This window comes from Panthera tigris, chromosome B4 (assembly GCF_018350195.1).
Source record: "Panthera tigris isolate Pti1 chromosome B4, P.tigris_Pti1_mat1.1, whole genome shotgun sequence".
Taxonomy (NCBI): domain Eukaryota; kingdom Metazoa; phylum Chordata; class Mammalia; order Carnivora; family Felidae; genus Panthera; species Panthera tigris.
In genome coordinates, this window is record NC_056666.1 from 89,971,028 (window position 1) to 89,976,124 (window position 5,097).

The window sequence follows — 5,097 nt, forward strand, 5'->3', positions numbered from 1 at the left end:
GAGTTCTCCAGGATTTCTGGAGTAAGATCAAACCTTATTTAAAATGTAATTTTCTAGGGGCTCCTGGGTGGCCCAGGCGGTTAAGTGTTGGACTCTTCATTTTGGCTCCAGTCATGACCTCATGGTTTGTGAGTTTCAGCCCCACATCAGGCTCTGCGCTGTCAGCGTGGAGCCTGCTTGGCATTCTGTGTCTCCCTTCTCTCTCTCTGCCTCTCTCCCACTCATGCACAATAATTAACTAATTAATTAATTAATTAAAAACTTTAAAAAAGAAATAAAATGTGATTTTCTACAAAAAAAGTAGTTTTCTAGATGCCTTTATTTTTCCTATATTATTGCGTGCAGATTCATGATCTAGATATTCAATACCCATCTGGGGAGTTAAAAAAAAAAATGCTGTGTCCACCTACGGAATTGCTTCTTTAGTTCATTCATGTATTCATTCAGTTAAGGAATATTTATTTAGTGCCACCATGAGCCAGCTACTATTTGTAAGTGGGTAGGATATATGAGTGTTCTTATGAATAAGAATATACATATTCCTTATGGAGCTTGTGTTCAAGCAAGGAGACAGTTTATTTATTTTTCTTTTTTTTTTTTAACACTTATTTATTTTTGAGAGAGAGAGAGAGACAGAATGTAAGTGGGGGAGAGGCAGAGAGAAAGAGAGAGGGAGGGAGACATAGAATCTGAATTAGGCTCTGCGCTCTGAGCTGTCAGCATAGAGCCCAATGCGGGGATCCAACTCATGAACCTCAAGACCGTGACCTGAGCCAAAGGTGGACACTTAACTGACTGAACCACCCGGGTGTCCCTAGATAACAATTTAAAATAAAATACAAATAATGAGTAAAGCTTGTAATAAGTTAGCATCTGATATGTGCTTTCAACAAAGACCATGCTAAAAGCATTAGGACTAAGGGTAGAGAGTACAGTCCATAATTTTTCTAGGGGTAAGTCTTACGACAAAGGTGACATTCGACTTGAAGGAGGTAAAAAGCTTCTCACTCTGTTCTCCCTACAGCCAGAATCCCATAGTGGGTCCTCAGAGATGATTCTGAGTGTGAGTGTTGGGGGGTGGTGGCGTTTGAGGGGACACTATGAGTGGAGGGCTTTGGATAAGCCCCCACCCCCACCCGGCAACAACCAGAGCTCTCCCAATTTTAAAGTCAGATTTAACATCGGATTACTTTTGAGGGCTAGTTTGCCATTGAAAACAATAATAATAAATGTTTTAAAACACTGTGTTAGATTGTAAACTCATCAAGGTCATGTATCTGGATGAAGTGAATAAGAACCTTGAGAAGTTTGTGAATGAAAAATATTAATGATCGTCAAACTTTGTAATAGTCAAGGGCCCTTTCTCGTCTCTTACTGTATTTTCCCCTTGGATATTTCATCCAGCCCCATGGCTTTAAATACCAGCCATATCCAAATGACTCAACTTTAGATCAGCTCTGACTCCTTCACTAGGCTCTGGACAGTTCCACTTGGGCACCTCTGATGGACGGTGCCACACTGAACAGGACCAAAACGACACCCTTGACATCCACCTCCCGCCGCTTGAACGTGGGGCTGCCTCTTCTCTTGTCCTCATCTTGGCAAATGTACCATCACGCCTCTGTTTCTGGCACCGGCAGCTCTGCGTCCACGTATGTCTTGTGTCCTCCCACTTGTCTCCATCTGTGCTCGTGCCCGAGTCCCATTAGCTCTTGTAACAATTACGGTTATGGCCTCCCAGCTGGTTTCCCTGCTCTACAACTGATTATCCACACTGTGGTCAGTTATCTTTTTCAAATCAGTAAGTCGTATCGTGCCACCCCCCTCTGATGTTTTGCGTGGCAATGAGGATAAAACACAAACTTTGCACCATAGTCTACAAACCCCAGTAGGATCTGTCCCCTGCATATGTCCCTGACCTTTTGTACTTCTTTCTTCCATACATACATGCTCATCCCCACGTCAGGGTTTTTGCACCTGCTGTTTTAGGTGCCCGGATAGCTTTGCCTCCCCCCCGCCCCCATATTTTCATGTCCCACAAAGGATCCTCCTCCTAGCTCAAATGTGTGCCCTTCAGGGAAACCCTCCCAAACCACCCAGTCATTCTCTATCACCTTGGCCTTCATTATACTCATCACTCTGCCCAATTATATTGCTCATTTATTTGTTGACTCGATTGCTTTCCGCCACTAGAATGAAAGCCGCACTGCGGCAGAGATTTTGCTGATTCACCCCAAGTACCTAGAACGGTGTCCAACATACAGTAGGTGTTTGAAAAGTATTGGCCAAATAAACCATGACTGATTCCGTGCCTTTTCAGAGATGAGTGTTGCTAGGAAGAAATTGGAGAAAGCACCAGAGCACAGAGCGTTGTGGAAGTGACGGTGTGGGAACAGAGATTTGTGGCTTTGCTGGCCAGCGGTGAGGTGAAACGGACCTTAGGAAAACTGGTTTTTCCTGCTCTACAATTATAACTGGGTCTGGCCCCAGATTTTGGTCTTCACATCTCAGATCTACTTCACCTGTCTGTAGCTGCTAGATTCTTTGCAACTTACGAGCATCCTCCCTGGAATAAAGAAAAAGAGGAAAAAAAAGAAAGTAAGTAACTAATTGAAAGATGAAGGAGCGGCTCCTAAGCTAGAAGCGAAAATAGCAAAACCAGGTCTTAGTGTGGGAACAGCTTTGAGGATCTGAGGCCAGGAATAATTGGACGTTTCTTCAGGACACTGAGGTTGAGACAAAAGGATTGCAACACTTTTCATTTTTTGGCACTTCGTTCAGGTTTTACTTTCTAGGGTAAGAGTGTCTGACCGAGCTTGAGTCTAGGCGCACTGCTGGGTGCAGACAAGGGGTGAGCCCCGCCATCCTGAACCCCGTGGACTGTTTTCAGAATAACAAGGATGGATACTGGACAGGCAAATACAACAGCTGTCCACTCCATTCTGTGAAAATACCATCGGGTGAGGTGTTTCATTTTAGAGGGTTATAATCTAGTTTGCAAGGAAATAAAACTGGAGGTCAGTTATCTCAATGAAGGAAACGTATTATTGCTTGGAAAATAAGGAATCCTTCCTGTTGACCTACAAGAAACGAGCAGAGATGTATTCCTGGACATGCATCGTCTCTCCCGAGGCCCATTTGAAGATCAGTGTCTCTCATCTGTGAGCTGGAACAGAGCCTCTCCGATCTCCACCAGGGCATCGCAGCTTCCTGACCACAGGGTTTACTCTGTCCTCCCCCTGTCCAGATTTCAAAGCAACTTGGGCAACAAATGAAAGTCTTAAATAAATAACTCGAACCATAGCTTTGGCTAATTCCCAATGGATTCTTCTGGTTCCTACAAGTATAAACGCAGGTATGCTTGTGAGTGCACGCGCAGATGCGTGTGTTAGGGGAGAGAAAGAAAGAGGATGGGGAAAAGGAAGAAAAAAGGAAGGAGAGGAAAACTGAGGGATGAAGTCTCAACAAGGGAAAAGCAAAGAAGATGTCGCTGTAGCGAAACAGTTTATTCCGCCCCAGCTCCAAAGTTCATGGAATTTTGCCTAGTTAGAGCTAGGAGATTTTGAATCGTACGTGAAGGTTGGCCACATAAATATTCAAATTTTATGCCAAGAGGTAGATAATATAATGATTCGTGTACTTATTTCTTCACCAAACTTTGCTGTGCCTGCACTTGCAACTAGGCAAAAGTGAATGGTTTAGATGTGTTTCCTGCTCTCATGATGCCGCCAGGGTAATAATAACAGTGGTCACGAAGCAGGTGGAAATGCCAGAGACTTGGAAGTGTTATTCCTTGAGGTGGTGGTGAGGGGGAGAGAGTGTCGAGGCTGTCATGGGCTCCTGTCAGGGAAAAAGAACACGCGGTCTTCAGAAAGAAACCGGGCTTCAGGCGAGGGCATTCCAAACTTGCTGGCGGAGATAGAACTTGACCTAAGAATATGAAAGGTTCTCAGCCAAGAGCCAGGGGAGCTAGTGGGTCCACATGAATGCCGCTGAGAACAAGTGAGGAGAGTGGAGAGGAGCTCAGATCAAAACCAAAGCCAAGGCCGGTCGCGGACAGGAAGGAAAGCTTTCTGCTGGACTCTGGAGCTCAGTGGGAAGGCACACAAGTGAAGCCGGCTTTTGTGGAACCCAAAGCAGAGACAATTTTGAGGACTCTCCTGAAGAACGGAAAATCTGTAAATAGAAAAAAAGGTTTGAAAGCGAATTTCGGCTATCACCACGCGTGACAGGTTTTGCCAAGTTGACAAATACCTCAGGCTTCACCAAACCCCAGAAAATATAATAGGGTTTCTGATGCGCTTTTATATTTGTTTTCCACATTTTTAGTCTCTGGTTGCCGTTTTATTTTTGCTTATTCATTTCTTTATACGTAAATTACGTTGTGGGGTAATACTCTAAAGAGTGAGCAGAAAAATAATTCAGTCTTTCTGCTATAATGGATGAGTAGTTGTGGTTTTTTTTGGTGGGGAGGGCATAGTTTTGACTAGATGCCAACCTAGACAACCTTTGGCTTACAGTCTTACCCATCTAAAGATCGGAAGACCTGTTCATGGGTTAACGTCCAGCTCTGTGTGTTTCACCCTTCGTTCCTCCTCCAGATCCCCACATGCCCCTGGCGCCCATGTGACCTGGGTTAGGGCATCTTCTTACCATGATATGCTATTGTGTCAGCAAAGCAATACTTCCAGGAGTATCGTGGGAAACCACTCCAACCCTGAGAAGACAAGAAATTATTCACCTCTACACACGAGTGTCTGCGAGCCACACAAACATGTCCTACGAAATCCAAATTACATTCCGTTTTCCCTTAGCTGGATGCCAAAAATGCCTGCGGCCGCTCTAACACCGCTGAAGGTAAGGGCAAGAATGACCGGGTGGAAGCTGATGTAGAAACAAACAGTGGTATTAACCTATTGTAGTTAACTATTGTTCTTTCACAAATTTTATTATCTGTAGGGCCATGTGGCACGTGGCATGGGCCCAGTCAGGACATGAAAAGATAACTGCGCACCAGGAGGACTTTGAAACTTGTCAGACCCTGGAGTAGGCCCGAGGAGGGCCTGCCTCAGCGTAGGGCCCTAATATGCAAAACAA

General features: G+C 44.7%; 1 long non-coding RNA gene across 1 annotated transcript; it reads right to left on the reverse strand.

The window, feature by feature from the left end:
* Positions 1–2,181: 2,181 nt before the first annotated feature.
* Positions 2,182–4,718, reverse strand: LOC122240112. Its single transcript, XR_006219450.1, has 3 exons — positions 4,654–4,718; positions 3,085–4,176; positions 2,182–2,566 (listed from the first exon to the last, which is right to left on the reverse strand). It is a non-coding gene; the product is annotated as an uncharacterized LOC122240112 (long non-coding RNA).
* Between the last annotated feature and the right edge of the window lie 379 nt (positions 4,719–5,097).